This window comes from Oryctolagus cuniculus, chromosome 5 (assembly GCF_051225735.1).
Source record: "Oryctolagus cuniculus isolate XC-2025 breed Fujian yellow rabbit chromosome 5, ASM5122573v1, whole genome shotgun sequence".
Classification (NCBI taxonomy): Eukaryota; Metazoa; Chordata; class Mammalia; order Lagomorpha; family Leporidae; genus Oryctolagus; species Oryctolagus cuniculus.
In genome coordinates this window covers 34,166,747-34,185,897 of record NC_142871.1, presented here as the reverse complement: position 1 = coordinate 34,185,897, position 19,151 = coordinate 34,166,747, and the positions used below count along the sequence as shown (strand labels likewise).

At 41.7% G+C, this 19,151-nt stretch overlaps 1 long non-coding RNA gene across 2 annotated transcripts in view; it reads left to right on the top strand.

Moving 5' to 3' along the window:
• Nucleotides 1-859: 859 nt before the first annotated feature.
• The window catches only part of LOC138849581 (uncharacterized), a 44,768-nt gene continuing 26,476 nt past the window's right edge, over nucleotides 860-19,151 (top strand). The window contains exon 1 of one of the 2 annotated variants that reach the window (XR_016233716.1): nucleotides 860-1,406. This is a non-coding gene — a long non-coding RNA (uncharacterized LOC138849581). Of the gene's footprint in view, nucleotides 1,439-19,151 lie in introns of both variants that reach the window. The other variant, XR_011388513.2, reaches the window with a different exon arrangement.

Genomic DNA, 19,151 nt, shown 5'->3' with positions numbered 1-19,151 from the left:
AGATGGGCAGAGTCCATGCTCAGCAGTTTGCAGGCTGCAGAGCAGAAAGTCTGCAACACTGGATGGGAGCATGCCTTGACTTTCCCTTTCTAGCTTTCATGCCTCACTCTAAAATCAATGTCATTTGGCCTTGGGCATTTAAAATGCCTCTTACCTCCTTATAAAAGAACAGATGAAAACTGTTGTTAATTTTATTCACCCCATGTCTTAAGCATGAAATCTTTTCATGGGCAGGAACTCAAAAAGGAATAATAACAGGTGAGGGAGGCAATGTTAGATCATAAATCATGAAGTGCAATGTCTTGGAAGGCAGAGGTAATGTGTTATTTGTAAGGTGTCATCATGCTAATATCATCTCTGAAGCCTGTCAACTCCAGAGAGATAAATGTGAGATACACCTGACTTTTCACTGTGTGTGTACACGTATCTAAATCACAAGTGATTAAATGACACTTGTTTTTCTTCTTAACTTCCCTGAAAAAAACACAAGCTCATCTTTGGTCTTGCTACAGATAGAGAAAAGAAAAGAAACAGATTTAGCACCAATTTGAGAGGAAAATATTCTATAGCAAGAGACACAGGAAACTGGAGGTGGGTTCTCGTACCAAATGTGTAAGAGTTCTCAGTATCAACTCATAAAAATCATCATGACATTGGCAAAACTTACGTCAGGAAAATGAAAAGCATGAGTCGTGTTCTTGTCAAAAAAGGACATCGTGGACTATCCCATACAAACAAGTGATAGAAGAAAGCTGGAGCCCTGCCGATCCAGCCTCATGAGTAAACATTTGTGAGGTCAGTCCTGCATGGAAACACAGGCAGTTCCTTTCTTTGTGAATTGCAGTCAACACACTGAGCCCTTAGCTCATCCCAAGAGAGAACAGAAGAGCCCAGACAGCTGGGATGAAGCAGATGATGCCACGTTGGTCATCTTGCATCAACCTCAGTGGTGACTAACAGCCAAGATGCACATGGGTCCAAGTGCAATATGCAAGGACAGGCCACTATCTCTGATATGGCTGCCTTGAGCCAGGCTGGTCCTTGTGAAACATTTCACCCATTTTGTGTGGCTGGGTAATGTACAAAGAAAAATGATTTATTTAGCTCACAATTCTGGTGGCTGAAAAGTCCAGAGAGCATTATGCCAGTGTCTGGTGAGGGTCCCCTAGTTGTGTCACAACATGACACACAAGGAGGATTCCAAGATGGCTGAATAGGGAAAAGACATGCTGATTTTGGCCAGGGGATGATAAGAGAAAAAACGCAGAGGAAGTTGGAGAGAAGTTTGCAGTGGGAATTCTACAGAAAGAAGACACCGTGACGAACTGAGGACAGCAGTGACCTGGGACACCACCCGAGACACCTGCAGCAGGGGACTGGAGGGGACTCCAGCTTCTGCGAATGAGGTGAGAGCAGACTGCAGCAGCCTGTGTTACAGGTAATATTGCCTGAGGGAGCACCTTGCAGACCATACTGACTTTGAGTCCAGCCTGGAGCACTAATGGGGGGCAAGGTACCCACTTAACCCTGGGAAAGAAAAGGACATTTCTTTCTCCCTATCCCTCAACAAGGGCGTCCAGTTACTAGCAGGGAGAAAGCTTACCATCTTAATGCCAGTAGAGCCTGCAGCATCTCTCACACACATGACAAGGAAATTTTATCAGAGGGATAAATATGCATTCTCCACTGACATTGAGTCTGGCCTGGAGGGTTGGTAGGGGGCTGGGCACACACTTAGGACTGAGGGGCTTCAGTTCCCCACAGGCTCCAGGGCTCAAACTGACAAGGCAGAGCACCCACAGGCAGCTGGCTCTGGGGACACCTCAGCTCTCTCCATAGACAGGGTAGACTCACGGGGCAGACAGTGGATCCCCTGTACCCTGCCACTGTGAGAGACTTGTGCACTATGACTGTGGAGATTCTGTGACTGCATGATAGGCCATGGGGTATAGCTGGGTCTCTGGGCAATCACTGTGTCTGGCCTCAGAGGCTCAGAGCTCCCTGATTGCCTGGGGTGGGTAACTGCAGAGGGTTCCGTGCTCAGACTGAAGATTGCGCAGATCCTTTGAGCAGTTCATGTGCATGCCTGGGTGAGGGTTTTAGCCACTGTGGGCTAACTCTGGGCAATGATCACCTTGGAAGAGAGGAGGTGAGACTGTGATTTCACAAGTAGACTTGATCATACTCTACCCACCTGCTGACAATAGAGAAGATCCACCATGCCCAACACAAGTGTCACCATGAACACTCACCCACCCTTGAGCACTGACCAGAGCTCCCTGGCATCACCCAGAATATTCCTCTGGACATCCACTGAAGGAGCAGAAACTCCACTAAACCACAGAGGCATAGATTAAAGATGAAAGCCATCAGAGGAGAAAACCTACAAGTGTTTCCACAAATGCCAAAAAATAAATGCAAAAATACAAGAAACAAAAACAAGGAAGACAATGTAACTTTCCCAAAGAAACACAACACCTCAATATTAGAATGTGAAGACAAATAGATTGATGAAATGCCTGAAAATGAATTCAAAAGAATGATCATAAGATTATTCAGGAACACAGAGAAAAAATCCATGCATGATATGAATAAAAAAAATTTGCTAAGAAATAGAGATATTGAAGATAAATCAAATATTAGAAATGAAGAATTCAATATAACAAATAGAAAATACAGTTGAAAGCCTGAACAACAGACTTGGTTAGGCAGAAGAAAGAGTATCTAGGCTAGAGACAAATCCTTGGAAATAGCGTATTCAGACAAAAAAAGAAGAAAAAATTAGAAAAACTGAAAATAGTTTTCAAGATTTATTGTATACTATCAAACAATAAAACGTATGTGTCTTAGGAGTTCCTGAAAGCATAGCAAGAGAGAATGGATTAGAAGGACTATTCAGTGAAATAATAACACAAAACTTCATGAATTTGGAGAAAGGGACATCCAAGTACAAGAAGCAGATAAACTCCTAATAGATGTGATCAGGAAAGATATTTTCCATGACACATTATAGTCAAACTTTCAATAGTAAAACATAAAGAAAATATTCTAAAATGTGTTTGAGAGAAAGGTCAGATTACTTTCAGAGGGTCCCCAATTAGAGTAACAGCTGATTTCTTATCAGAAACCCTACAGGCTAGGAGAGAATGGAGAGGCATAGTCCAAATCCTAAAAGAAAGAAATTGTTAAGAACGCACAATACTCTGAATGTAAATGGCCTAAATTATACAATTTGGGAGAGAGAGTAGGAGATGGAATGGTTTTGCCCAGAGAAAGCGTCCAGCTCCTGGCTTCAGATCAGCGCAGCTCTGGTCATTGCAGCCATCTGGGGAGTGAATCATCAGATGGAAGACCTCTCTCTCTCTGCCTCTCCTCTCTCTCTTTGTAATTCTGACTTTCAAATAAATAAATAAATCTTTTAAAAAATTGAGTCATGAAGACATAGAAAACCTAAATAGACTGATAACCAAGAGAGATTGAATCAGTAATAAAGACCCTCCCAATAAAGAAAAGCCCAGAATCTGATGAATGACTTCACTGCTGAGTTCTACCAAACTCTGAAAGAAGAACTAATTCCAATTTTTCTCAAACTACTCAAAACAATTGAAAGGGAGGGAATCCTCCCAAACTCCTTCCAAGAGGCCAGCATCACCCTAATTCCTAAAGCACAAAAAGATACAACAGTGAAAGAGAACAATAGACCAATATCCCTGATGAACAAAGACGCAAAAATCCTCAAAAAAAAAAATACTAGCTAATCAAATCTCACAACATATCAAAAAGATCATTCACCCATACCAAGTGGGATTTATCCCTGGGACACAGGGATGGTTCAACACAGGCAAATTGGGGCCCGTGGTGTGGTGGATTAAAGCCAGTGGATTAAAGCTTGAGGTTCTGGCATCCCATATGGGTGCTGGTTTAAGTCCCAGCTGCTCCTCTTCTGATCCAGTCTTTACTATGGCCTGGGAAAGCAGTACAAGATGGTCCAAGTCCTAGGGCCCCTGCACCCATGTGGGAGACCCAGAAGTGCCTTGTTCCTGACTTCAGACTGGCTCAGCTCCAGCTGTTGTGGCCATCTGGGGAGTGAACCAGTGGGTGTAAGACCTCTCTATATATCTCTACCTCTAATTCTGCCTTTCAAATAAGTAAGATAAATCTTTAAAACATACACACACGCGCATGCAAACCAATAAATGTGATATATCACATTAACAATTTGTTTATACTCCTGTGGAACTGTGTTGTTCCTAGTTTTTACCTGTTGAATATTATGATATGATGAAGTAAGCCTGTGACTATAGAGTGGATTAAAATTATGTCTTTGCAAAAACTGATGAAGTGAGGGAAGGGGAGAGAGAGATTGGGGAGGAGAAGGGGAATGAGTAAAGTGTGGTTGTCTTCTTGGAACTGTACCTATGGAATGCATAAAATCTGTTCTCTTTATATTAATAAATATTTTAAACAAAAAACATGCATAGAAGCAGGAAGGGAAACAGCCACGTGTAAGACAGGCCAAGTACATGGGATGGCCTTGCTGTGTAAGAAACCAGTCTCACAAGAACTAACCAGCTTTGTGAGAACTAAATTAATCCATTCCAAAGCTGGTGTCCCATGAATTAATCACCTTCCACCAGACCCCACTTCTTAAAGAATCTGCACTTCTCACTGCTGTTACACTTGGGATCATCTTTCCAGCCCGTGGACCTTTGGAGAACACACAAGTGATATCCAACCAATACTCCCATATAATGGGGCTTTTCATAGTTAGGCAAAATAATAGTTTTTTCTTCTTTGAGTTCGTTTAATTTACTTCAGTAGGAATCCACTGTATGCCAACTGATTTCAATCCATCACCAGAGAATTTAAAGTCCTGAAAATCCATGCATCCATTTTCCCCCTGTAAATTTTTATCCTCTTCATATTTTCCTGCTTTCAGACAATAGCTTCATTAAAAAAAATGTTCTGGTAACATTTTGCTATGTTGAAATGAATAAAAATCAAACACCTTATAATTTATTTTGTGTAACTTAGTTGTCCTTGTAAGGCCAAACCTTCTGCTTCTTGTTAGGAAATCAATCTGGGTGTTCAAGGACCCACTTGATTCATAGCCTAACTCAACTGCAGTTCAATCTAATAAATCAGGCTGCAAATCAGATTTAGCAAAGTGAAAAGGGCTTCATTTTTATTTAAGTTTTCAGAAAAATCAGTGAGTTCCTTGGCCATTGTGTATACTTTATCCATCTTTGTGTCACTCATTGGGCCCAGCTCAGATCTTTGTCCATAATAGGAATTCAAAAGTGTCTATTAATAATATAGAAAAGGAGGCAAAATTAGTATGCAAATATAAACTAAAAATAGGCATCTAACACAAGGTTCTTGAAGGTGGGCGCTCAGATTCCCTTTGCGCCTTGCTGAGCAGTGCCTGGCTACGGTGCAGGAGGAGTCTGGCACCCCTACCACAGACTCAACTCCATGTTTCTGACTTTATTGATTGGGTTCAGAAGGCTAGTGTGGAGTGCAGGACACGGGAGCCCAAAGCAGGGGTAAAGGAGTTGTGTGAATAGATGAAGACCTAACTGGGCACCAAGCCACAAGGGTCCCAGTGCATCAGCCTTTGCCAAGTGATGTGAGGTTGCTAGGTGGTGGGGAGCGAGCTTTTGCTGTGGCACTCCTTATAATTTATTTTTGTGTAATTGGCTTGGCTGGGACTGGCTTTTAGCCCCACATGTCCTCTCCAAAGAGCTTCTTAACACACTGCACACCAGAACAATTATACATGGTAGGTCTGCTGGGACTAGTGGTAGAACATGTGAGAAGTCAATTGAAACTGCTCCAGGCAAGGAAAGAATGGGCATCAAGGGAAAGTCGGGCGGTGATAGCAAACATGCTGGCTACAGAGATGATGAGCCTGCTCAGTCCTCAATTGCTTTGACTGTCACAGGGAAAGTCCATACAAAAGAAGTTCTCACAAGGAGCGACTCCTCCTAAGCCTACTGGACTTAGATGCTAAACTATCCACAGGCCCTATGTTTGGGAACATAGTCAGTACACAGGCCCTTAGTTCTCCTGGAATCCAAAGGCCTCACCCCATGTAGGCCAGGAAATAACATACTGTAAGGAGTATAACTATACTGTACATGGGCATAGTATACCATGAGAGGTTTTCCTCCTTTACTGAGTGGCTGGGGGTGGTTTACAACAACACTTCTTCAACTCAGCAACCTGTTACTCCCACTGAGCGGGCCTGATTGATCTCCCTAGACCAGTGCTCATTCTGTGGACATTAAGTGGGAGGGCAATGGGACTGATAGATTGCAAGGGCAGCTTAGGAGTTTGTCTCTTAGGGGAGATCAATTTTGTCCTGCTCAGATTCTGACTCATAACCCACAGGTCAATTTGTTTGGGAAGCCCAAGGGCTTCTGAAGATAATTCATCTTGTAGCATGCCCCCAGGGACTCCTCCACACTGGGACTGTAGTGCCATGACTCTCAACGCTTAATGAGAAGGAACTCCAGATTTAGCAATCTACTGATTGCCCAGAGGCAGCCATCCTAACTCAGGCCTCTGTAATTACAGCTTTTCCTTAGCCTTGGGCTGCTTCTGAGTAATCTGAAACACAGCCCTTGACAGACACCTCTATTAGCTGACAGGTGGATTCCCCATTGACTGTTTGATAAGAGAGAAACACAATGTGGCATACAAAAATGGAAAGACTCTTGGATCAAATTCAAATCCATAGTATTCACTGGGCAAGTGCTACTGCTTCAGAAACTGGAGAAATTCTAGCTTTGAGCTTTAACTGGCTGGAAGGAGAGAAGTTACTATTCTCCCACTCTTCCGGCTCCATTTTGCTTGCCATGCCTTTTCTGTGTGGATGCTGTATGGCTCCTATTTGAAAGTACATTGACATCTGCCAGTATCTGACATATTTGGGTCTTTTTCAATGGTGTTACCAAGCAGGCTGCGCTGTATTAATTACAGAAAGCAACTTCTTTCTTTGATCACAGAGTGGCAGGCTATTCATTTTAAAGTCAAACATTAAAGATGAAGAAGTCTTTTTTTTTAAGGTTGTAATTAAGACACTTATTCTTTGGGGGCCAGCATGTGGCATAGCAGGTTAAGCCTCCACCTGCAAACCCAGCATCCCATATTGGCACTGATTCAAGTCCTGGCTGCTCCACTCCTAATCCAGCTCCCTGCTAATGTGCCTGGGAAAGCAGCAGAAGATGACCCGAGTACTTGGGCCCCTGGACCCATGTGGGAGACCTGTAAGAAGCTCCTGGCTCCTGACTTCAGCCTAGTCCAGCCTCAGCTGTTGTGGGCCATTCAGGGAGTGAACCAGTGGGTGGAAAAGTTCTCTTTCTCTTTTTGTCTCTCCTCTTTTTTTTTTTTTTTTTTTTGACAGGCAGAGTGGACAGTGAGTGGACAGGGAGAGACAGAGAGAAAGGTCTTCCTTTGCCGTTGGTTCACCCTCCAATGGCCGCCGCGGCCGGCGCACCGCGCTGATCTGATGCCAGGAGCCAGGTACTTATCCTGGTCTCCCATGGGGTGCAGGGCCCAGTACTTGGGCCATCCTCCACTGCACTCCCTGGCCACAGCAGAGAGCTGGCCTGGAAGAGGGGCAACCGGGACAGAATCCGGCGCCCCGACCGGGACTAGAATCCCATGTGCAGGCGCCACAAGGCGGAGGATTAGCCTAGTGAGCCACGGCGCCGGCTTATCTCTCCTCTTCTCTCTGAAAATCTGCCTTTCAAATGAATAAAAAATAAAAATAAAAAATAAAATGAAAATACATAGAAATGTCTTTTGAGTATGGCACTTCCTATTTCTATTAGGTGCTCATTTTTTTAATTTCGCTTTCACAATGGCAAAGAGAGCAAAGTTAGTGCTTGTTTGAGCCTGCGTTCCCTTGAAAGAGAAGCCAAGGACAAAGGTTTACAGAAAGGCCGTTCATTTAGAAGCTATACACCTTATCTCTTTTCTTAAGAAGTGTGCATTTACTGTGCCTCTATTGTAAACTGCATATGTTTGCTTAGTTTAGCTCATTTAATTTTCCAAGTGACCTTGGAAGCAAACAATAACAGGTATATTTTAATTAATTCAAAGATATGCCCTCCATAGTAACCGCCAATAGTATTTTTAGCATCCCTGCTTCAAAAAAGAAGAATCTCATAGTCGGCCCTTGTCCTGACTGTTGATGTACAACTTAATACTTTATCCCTTTGAGTATTTTTTTGTCATAGTTAATACTATTGGTTGAACTCTGTAATTAACACACAATTATTCTTAGGTGTTTAAATTTTAACTGAAAAGTGATCCCTGTTAAATATAAGAGTGGGAACAAGAGCGGGAGGAGATGTACAGTTTGGGACATGCTCAATCGGACTTGTCCCAAATGGTAGAGTTAGAAATGTGCCAGGGGATTCCAATTCAATCCCATCAAGGTGGCATGTACTAATGCCATCTCACTAGTCAAAGCGATCAATTTCAGTTCACAAATGATCATCCTGATAGGTCTAAGAGTCAAAGAGATCACATAAACAAGACTAGTGTCTGCTAATACTAACTGATAGAATAAAAAAGTGAGAGAATGATCCATCATGGGAAGCGGGATACACAGTAAACTCATAGAATGGCAGATGCCCTAAACAGCACTCTGGCCTCAGAATCAGTCCTTAGGGCATTCAGATATGGCTGAAGAGCCCATGAGAGTATTTTAGGCATGGAAAGCCAAGACACTCTGGCAAAAAAAAAAAAAAAAACGAAATGAAATATCTCTGCAAGTGAGATCCCAATAGAAAGAAGAAGGGGGTACCTTTCTCTGAAGGGAGGAGAGAACTTCCACTTTGACTATGACCTTGTCTAAATAAGATCGATGTCCACAAACTCAAAAGGCCCCCATAGCCTTGGCAATTCATGACAAGAGCCTAGGGAGATTACTGACACCATAAACAACAGTGTCAATTTGTTAAGTCAACAACAGGAGTCACTGTGCACTTACTCCTCATGTAGGATCTCTGTCTTTAAATTGTTGTCCAATGTGAATTAATGCTATAACTAGTACTGAAACAGTATTTTACACTTTATGTTCTGTGTGGGTGCTGTCGCTCCCCCTCTTCGTGGAGGAACGACATAGGACCCTGCGCTGTTCTTTCGTCTGCTCGGCCCTCCCCGGGTTTGCTGCTGGTTCTTCCCGGGTTGGCTACCATCCCTTCCACCTCCGTGGAAGGGCAGTTCCCCCTGGCCACATTCCCCACTTCCGCAGGGGAGCGGCACACCGCCGGCCGGCTCTTCTCGGGGGCTGCACAGGTGTTCCTTCAGCTAGATGTTCCCCTTAGATGTTCCCGGTGCATGCCGTCTCTCTCCTCCTTTATAGTCCTCCTCCACCAATCCTAACTCGGCTGCCCACACGCTGAGTACGCTGCTCTCCAATCAGGAGCAAGTCCTACAGTTTATTGGCTGAACTGGAGGCAGCTGTGCAGAAGCTGTTTACTTCTCTCCCAGCGCCATATTGTGGGAGAGCAGATGCATAGAATAAGTCTTAATTCCAGTAACTCAGTCCAGTCCGGGCTGCTCCCCACAGGTGCAAACTGATGAAATCTTTACTTAATATATACTAAACTGATCTTCTGTATATAAAGAGAATTGAAAATGAATCTTGATGTGAATGGAATGGGAGAGGGAGCAGGAGTTGGGAGGGGTGCGGGTGGGAGGAAAGTTATGGGGGGAAAAAGCCACTGTAATCCATAAGCTGTACTTTGGAAATTTATATTTACTAAATAAAAGTTTAAAAAAATACAAAAAAGAAGAATCTGAGGCAACAGAGAAGTTAATAAATTGCCTCTTTCCCAGCTAGTGAACTGACATAGTCAAAAGTCAGGTCGTCTGTTCTCAGAGCTTTTGCCCTTAATTCTGAAGCAATACTGTCTTTAGAATCATAGGATATTGTTTATTTATTTTTTAAAAGATTTATATATTTATTTGAAAGGTAGAATTACACAGAGAGAAGGAGAGGCAGAGAGAGAGAGAGAGAGAGAGAGAGAGAGAGAGAGAAAGTCTTCCATCCACTGGGTCACTCCCCAGTTGACTGCAATGGCTGGAGTTGCACTGATCTGAAGCTGGGAGCCAGGAACATACTCCAGGTGTCCCATGATGGTGCAGGAGCCCAAGGACTTGGGCCATCTTTCACTGCTTTTGCAGGCCATAGCAGAGAGCTGGATCGGAAGTGAAGCAACCAGGACTCGAACTGGTGCCTATATGGGATGCCGGCACTACAGGCATCGGCTTTACTGGCTATGCCACAGTGTTGGCCCCAGGATAATGTTTATTTACAGGAGAGAAAACTGAGACTCATGGTATCAGATTTGAGGGAACTTCATAAAGTTTGTGGAAAATAGAATTAACAGATCAATTTATTTTGATGTAAAATTTTTGAAATCTATTCAGTTTTCTCATCATCCGTGTTTTCCATAAACTTTTTGAGAATCCATTAATTAATAAGTTTCTGGCCACAGACTCTTGTGTAAACCACTTCTAGAATTGCTGTGGCCATTGGGGATCATATTTTATGTCATGCGATGCTCTTCCTTCATTGTCCTCTGCATTGGACCATAGGTGATAAGGCCAGCAATGGATAAAATGGGAAAAGACAAGCACAGGCTGCTTAGCAACTTCTGATTTATGGAACAGGATTAAAAACAAAAAAAAGTCCTGAGCCAAAAACTATTCCTGTTAGAACAACTGAAATGAAAACATGAACAATCTTAATCAACCAACGAAAAGCCAAAGAGGTAATTAGAAGAGACATGGAGGACAGACCAGAGTCACACTAACCACAAAATGATAGGCCCACAATCCAACACAGCTTCAGCCCAAGGCTCAACAAGATTCAACAGCACTTGTTTCTGGCTCTGGTTTTGCCTCCTGGTCACCTCCATGAGAATCTCAACCATACATTCTTTTGCCTGGAGTTGTCTCTGCTCTTTATTACCAAGCTCAAGATCAAAACTATCATGTGGTTAGTGGTGGAGCCGGACTATAAATCCACATTTGTGTGATGCAAAATCTGGACTTTCACAGCCTGCCATTTAGTCCAAAGAGAACATTGTGTCTTGTCTGATATTTCATGATTATATTCCTGGGTGCAATTTAACATGTAAAGGGGCTGAAGTGGATGGGATGTGTCATCCAGTTTAACAAACACTAAGTGGACGCAACATAGTATCTGCCACACAGTTGCCTTAAAATGAGAGAAATACCAAACGTATACAGAGTCTACTGGAAGCAGTCAGGATACCCTTGCCCTCAGACTAGGGAAGCTGTGCATCTCGGGCATCCCGTCTTGGGGAAGGTGAAAAGAGTAAACTGTCGAAACAATGCAAGCTTGATGAGCTTTCAGCTTAGTCCTTCCTTATTGCAATACAATAAAATCTAGTATAATTCCTCTAAAAACAGCATCTGTTTCCTAAAAACAGCATATCAATTCTTTTGCTTAGAACATATCTTTGTGATATTGCTATTTATTTTCTTTCTTGTTTGATACTTTATTTTTTCAGTTTTCTTTTTATTTTCCTTTTTTGATTTTTATTAATATAAAGAGAACAGATTTCAAGAATTTCCTAAGTACAGTACTAAGAAGACCAAACTTCCCTTCTTTCCCCTCCCTATTTTTTCTTTCTCATTTTTTATCCTAGTATTTATCTAGATTTTTCATTATTACTTTGCTTTCAATTTTCTTTGAATTTCTCATTGTTTTCATATCATCTCTAATTTATTATTTTATTTACAAAATGACAGGAAAGAAAAATGGCTGAAAACAGGACCGCTGTAAACACAGCACTGTCACACATTCCAGGAATAGACCTGTCCTGCAGGAATGAAATTCACTCCTTTTTCAATTGATGTTTCTAGTGTCAGCCCATTTAGTGGGCATGATATAGAACAGATAAGATATGTAGGATTCTTCAGTTTAGTGTTCAGGCTTCTGCCTCAAACTTGTCCACACGTGGTCTGATCAGCTCCTTCCAGAATGGTTATAGGAAAATGCCTTAAGCTAGTATGGCAGTCGTAAGTGCAGAATTTCTTATAAAATTAAACATACACTTACTGTACAAGCCTGCAATCCACTCCTCATCCCACCCTGCAAAAAAAGAAATTGCATGAGCACAACAAATCTAAATATGGATATTCACAGCAGCTTCGTTCGTAAGTGCTGCGGATTAGACATAATGTCCTTAACAAAGGAGCAGGCATGCAAACCGACACAGCCAGACAAAAGAATACTATTCAGCAATAGAAAAAAATACTGATCCATGAAACAACATGAATGAAGCTTATAGATCCATGATTACTAAGTGGGAAAAAATAAAGACTCAAAAGCCTCTGTATTCTGTTTCCAGTTATATGACAAGACAACAGATCAGGGGCTGGGTATTGCAGGAGGGGTTGACCACAGTGGAACATCAAAGAACTTTTTGGGGCCACAAAAATATTTCATATCTTGACTGCGGTGATGGTTACCCTATCATATGCATCAGTCACAACTGACAGAACTGCAGCTAGCTCTGTGGCATAGCAGGTAAAGCTGCTGCCAGTAGTGTCATCATCCCATATGGGCACCGGTTCGAGACCCGGCTGCTCCACTTCCAATCCATCCATCTGCTATAGCCTGGGAAAGCAGTGGAATATGGCCCAAGTACTTAGGCCCCTGCACCTGCATGAGAAACCTGGAATAAGCTCCTGGCTCCTGAGTTTGGAACGGCCCAGCTCTGGCTGTTGTGGCCATCTGGGTAGTGAACCAGTGAATGGAAGACCTCTCTCTCTCTCTCTCTCTCTCTCTCACTTTCTGCCTCTACCTCTTTGTAACTCTGCCTTTCAAATAAATAAATAAATAAATCTTTTTAAAAAAAAACTGACATGACTGTGAACATTAAAATTGATGAATTATACTTTATGTAAATGATCCCTTAGTAGAAAATTAAAAAAAAAAATTTCCAGAGTCCTCACTCTGGAATGAGATTGCATTCAACCCTAGCTCCTCCACATTTTGCACATTTTGGCCAAGAGATCACAGGCTATTCAGCCTTTCTGGCTATCATTTTCTTGAGTTGTGAAACAGAGCTAAGAATTGCAGAAGGTTGTCAGAAAAATTAAATAAAATAATCTTTCTTGAGAAAATATGGTCACATTGGGTAAGTTTGAGTTCATGAAAATAAACTAAAGCAAACATTAACAAATAACCTTTCAGAACCTAGACTCCTGTACTAGTTCATTCATTCATTCACTTATTATTTTTTAAAGACTTACTTTGTTATTTATTTGAAAGGCAGAGTTACAGAGAAGCTGAGGCGGGTTAGGGGGGAGTCTTCCATCCTCTGGTTTACTCCCCAAGTGGCCACGATGGGTGGAGCTGGGCTGATCAGGAGCCAGGAGCTTCTTCCAGGTCTCCCACATGGGTGCAGGGACCCAAGGACTTGGGTCATCTTCTCCTGCTTTCCCAGGCCATGGCAAAGAGCCAGATCGGAAGTAGAGCAGCCAGGACTTGAACTGGTGCCCATATAGGATGCCAGCACTGCGGGCATCAGCTTCACCTGCTATACCACAGTGCCAGATCCTCATTCATCCATTTAACCAAAGAGTACCTATGTGCACCAGACACAAACTATCCTAGGTGTTGTAGATTCTGCATTACCCAAGTAAGCAAAAACTGTGCATCTGAAGGGACCATTGGAGTTGCATTCGGTGAATGCCCTGAGTAAGTTTCCTATGTGTCCTATGCACAGAGGTTTGAATGAGACCCCTCCAGCCCCAAGGCATTTGAAAATAATCATGAAGACACATTTCTCAACCTCCCATGACTCCCATTTAGCCCCGCAGTGTATACTTAGATCCTCACTGACTAGGTTATTTTTCTTTTGTTAAAGATTTACTTATTTATTTGAAAGGTAGAGTTACAGAAAGACAGGGGGAAAGAGATCTTCCATCCTCTGGTTCCTTTCCCAAATGAATTTTGATGTTATAACAGCAGGACACGGGACAGAGAAGTAAGCTATGAGTCAAGTACCAAGATCTGAAAAAAATGTCAAGTAGCTGGTAGGGGGCAGGTGACTCTCTGTTCATAAAAGGAACTGCAGCTTCTGCCTAGGCATCTTAGATCACTTCTTCTGGTGGAAGCTAAGCTGCCAGGCTATGAGATCATTCCAGCGACTCTGTAAGAGGAACACTGAGGAGTAACTGTGGCCTCCCACCAGTTTGTGAACTGTCTGAGGGAGCCACCTTGGAAGTAGATCCCTGGTGTCAATCGAGGCTCAGACAACTGTAGCCTTAGCCAACATCTTGACCACAATATCATGAGACCCCAGGACAGAATTGTAAGTCTGAGCTTTTCTAGAATTCTCAACCCACAGAAAATACAAAGGATACTTTTTATTGTTGTTTCAAGTTATAGCATTTTAGTATACTTCATTATGCAATCTCAAATAACTAACAAAGATGAAGTTAACAGAACAAGATCAGAACAAATAAACTGGTTAGGAGGTCATAAAATACCACAGGCAAGTGTTGATGAGGGCCTGACTCAACTGGAGGGTGTGGAGGGCTACGAGAGTAGGATCTGAGAGGTATTTTGGAGCACAAATTTGCATCAAATTGAGTGGTTGTGGGTGTTCCAGGAACACATAATTATTCTCAGCTTTCTAGCTTTGGTGGCAAACTGCCAAAAATTAAAATAGAAAATGCAGAAGGAAGAGTATGATTGGGCAGAATGATGAAGAACTCAGAACTGTGACTTTGACTGTAGGGGACACAGTGGTTACCTACTTCAGTGGCCTCTTGTCAGTTCCCATGGTGATCCGTTACACCTGACACTGCTAACTGATTCTTATTTCTGCAAATTATGTACTCCCTTACATCAAGACCCTGGTTCTTCCTGAGCTCTCAGAGTTTCTCCTCTGGCTCTTTCATTGTTTCCTTTCTCACACAAATATTTGGTGTTCCACAGGATTCCACCTCAACCTGCTACTCAACTTTTCCCAAATGGCGTGCAGTGGGCCTCCCAAAATATAGTCATCTCCTGAGATTCAGCAGAATGAGCTTTTAAAAACAAGTAGCCTGACTTGATTTATGGCCATAACCTTCAGGGTTACCTATTCTAACTGACAAGGTTGTACAGCCCTTCACATCACTTCTAACTTTCTGTTATTGTTACTGTTTGTTATTGTTCCCGGCTTGCAGTTAGCTGCCTTCTAAGTGTGTGTTCATATGGCCTTTCTTGCTGTCATTCACTGTTCATCCCATCATGACTGCCACGTCTTCAAGACCTCACCTACACCTAATTCCTCCCCAGAGAGCCCATCTGCAAACACCATCACAACAGGGGTTAAGGTTTTGATATAGGAATCTGGGAGTTGGGGATACACATTCAGTCCATAATAAGGTGCAATATGTCACATGACAACACTAACAGTCATATTGTAAATCAACATTATGTAAAGTAACAGTTACAATGTAATCAGCGTGGCGTAAAGAATTTAAGATCTATATAGCTGAGATTTTTTAAAAAATGGTCTTGAAGAAAAAAGCCACTCTCTTTATGTCCAAATTGCTAGGCTGCTTACTTATAATAAATGATATTGGTCAGTTTACACTAAACCATGAATGTGTGTATTGGTGAAAAAGGGCCAAGGCCAAAAAGTTTTCAGACACCATAGAATATATCTGATGAACTACATGTAAAGGTACCTGGTTAGGGCAACTGACCATGTACACACTCAATCCCTAATTTTTTTTTCATTACACAACAAAAGAAAAGTTGAATAAAATGTTTTACATAGTACAAAAGTTGCCATCAGGTAGCATGGAGAAACAATTAATCTAAATAATGCATAAGCTTCCTGATTATTATAAATGCATTTTTGGCATGCTGGCAATTTATCACACTACCCTTGGTACTTGGCACAGTATGCAAAATCATTGCTCTAGAAGGTAAATAAATCACTGCTCAACAAGGAGTAAAACTGTGAGCAAGATTTCAATCTGTTGGTAGCCCCAAGCAAGTGAACAGACACAATATAGCTGTTAAGTATTTAGAGAAGGAAAGTGTAAAAGGGTGTAACCATTCTAGGGGCACCTGACCTGTCTAGGGTTCTTTGGGAAATCTTCCTGGAAGAAGTGCTATTCATGTGAGCAGGTGTTAGTCATGTGAAGAAATGAAGGTAATAAGAAGGGTATTCGAGAAGACAGTGGAAGTTTTTCCAAGCAAAGGAAAGAAGATAAGGAAAGGTGGGTGGAAGGAGAAAGACCCACACACTAAAGGAATGGCGTGTGGTTGTGGATGCCAGGAGCCTAGACTGAGAGGTGAGGAGGGCGAAACTGGAGGTGTCCAAGTTAAACTATACTTTCACGTTTGGTTTTTCAACACATCCAGGGTATGACCTGAGTCATCCAATAAACTTTTGTTTTTATTAAAATGCTACCCTGATTTCAAGATTGAGAATGCCAAAGATTGATGGGAGGTAGAGAGAGGGAGGGTTAGAGGAATGCTGGTGAAAGAATACAAAATTTCAGCCAAACAGGAGGAATATATTTAAGAGATTTATTGCACATTATGGTGACTACAAGAATAACAATATGTTGTTTGCCTGAAAGTTGCTAATAGAAGAGATTTTAAGTGTTGTCACCACAAAAAAAAAAAAAAAATGGTGTGTAAGAAAGCATATATTAATTGGCATAATTTAATCATCCCACAATACATGTGTGTAAATCACAACATCAAATTATATGTCATAAATATATTTAATTTTGTCAATTTAAAATACACACAATTTTAAAATTTGAGAATAGTTTAATTTTACCTTTATAATAAGATATTTGGAATTTAAAATGTGCCAAGTTTTTCTTAATAATGTTCATATTTATGTCTTTAGAGTTTGGTGTATTGTTCTTTGATTTCTTTTTCTTTCTTTTTTATCTAACCTAATTCAATTTACATGTTGGAGCAATTAACCAACTATCAGCTATAATCACTTCCTGTGTTTTAGATTCAGGTGAAATATTTAACATTTTATTGACTATTATGCGTAGTTGATACAAAACAGAGAAAGAAAAATGCATGCCCTCCACATGCACTAAATACATAATACATTATGGCAGATACCACCCGAACTCCATGAAAATACTTGACATCATCAGTGATGGCATGTGGCTGGCAGAGGTGCCCTGATGCAATGAGAACAGTCACCCTACCTCTGTGCTATGCTTTCCAAAATCCAGAACCCAGCCTAATCATGGAAAAATATACACATCCAAACTGAGGAAGGTTCTGCAAAACACTCAACACCCTTCAAGACTGTCAATGTCATGAAATATTGAGAACCATCATGAATTAGATAAGACTAAGGAAACATGGCAACAAAATGCAATAGTGTATCTTGGGTTGGATTCTGGAACAACAACAACAAAAAAGGATGCTAATGAGAAAAACTGGTCAAACAAATTCTGGAGTTTGGTTCATAGTAATGTAGCAGTGTTGGTTTGTTAGCTTTGAAAAATACACCAATGTATTATTGAAGAAACTGAGACTTGGTGAGGAGTATAACAGCATTTTCTATACTACCTTTAAAACTTTTCTAAAAATCTGGAAGTCATCCAAAAAAAGAGCCTATTAAGTTATTCATATATAAAATCCACAACATAAAGAAAATATATCACAATAAACATAACAAAACATGCATGACCATTATGATAAAACTAATAAAACTTTATCAGGTGACATTTAAAAATACCTAAATAAATGGAAGGGAATGTTTTTTCAGGTATAGAATCTTTCAATGTAATAAGACTGTCAATTTTTCCTCAATGAATACATAATACAATGTAATGTCAATCAAAATACCAACAGAGATTTTGATGGATCTTAAGAGATTGACTCTAAAATGTATGTGAAACAGCAAAGGGACAAGAAAAGTCATTTTCAGTGTCAAAGAAGAACAGAGTTACCATAAAGCTGTGGTAATTAAAGCAATGTGGCAATTTTTCAGATGTTGACAAATGAAACCAGCACAGCCTGATCCAAAGCCCAGAAACAAACATCTCTATGCATATACGCAAGCACATACACATTCATATACACACATGCACACGTATGTGGAGACAGAGCAGAGAATGTTAGATTTGCCAATCAGTAAAGGAAGGAGGAATATGAAGCAGGGGAGGAGCTGAGGCTGAGACCTGAGGTAGCAAGACTAAGAAAAGGATCCTGACAAGGTGAGTGAGTTGAGACCAGAAGGGAAGGCCCACAGACATCAGGGGGAGGAGCACTCAGGCAGAGAGAACAGCACACCACACGCCAGAAGGTCTTGAGGCAGGAGACTGCTTGCTGGGATGGAGGAATAACAAGGTCAGAGCAAAGTGACAAAGGAGAGGAAACAATATCAGAAGAGTGAGAGAGACTGGCCTTGCAGAGCCGTGGGTTTTACCCTAAGTGAGGTGGGAACGTCGGCAGATTTGGAACAGGGCAGTACCATAACAGATCAAAATTTATTCTGGCTGCTCCTTTCAGAACACGCCAGGTGTTGAGGCGGAAGCAGAGCTGGTCCAAGGTGCTGAGAGCGGGGACATTTTGGCTGCCCTTCAAAGAGAGCCGCTGGGATCTGCTGCCAGACCAGATGTAGGGGAAGGGCAAGGATGACTGCAAGGGCTTTGTCCTGAGCGATGGAAGACTGGAGCTGCTGCTAAGGAAGAGATGGGAAGATGGGAGCGTATGGAGATTGAAGTTCACGGGGAACGTTGGTAGCTCAGATCTGAGCAGGTTAAGCCGGGAATCCCTCTAAGACATTCATGTTGCTAGGCAGTTGGATGAATGAGTCTGTATTTCACCAGAGGATTTTGAGTAGAGATATAAATTTGGGAGTTAGGTCAACAAATCAATGGAATTTAAAGCTGTGAAGTTACATAGCATTGCTTAGGGTGATAATAAATATTGATGTGCAAACAGGCCACCTAGGCATACGGTTACAATGTAGTTTCTGATTCAGTAGGTCTAGGAGAGAATCTTTCTAACACATTCCACATGACACTGATATTATCAGGCATAAGGGACAAACGTTGAAAGGAAAGAAAAGAGAACCTTGAGATTCCCCAACATTTAGAAG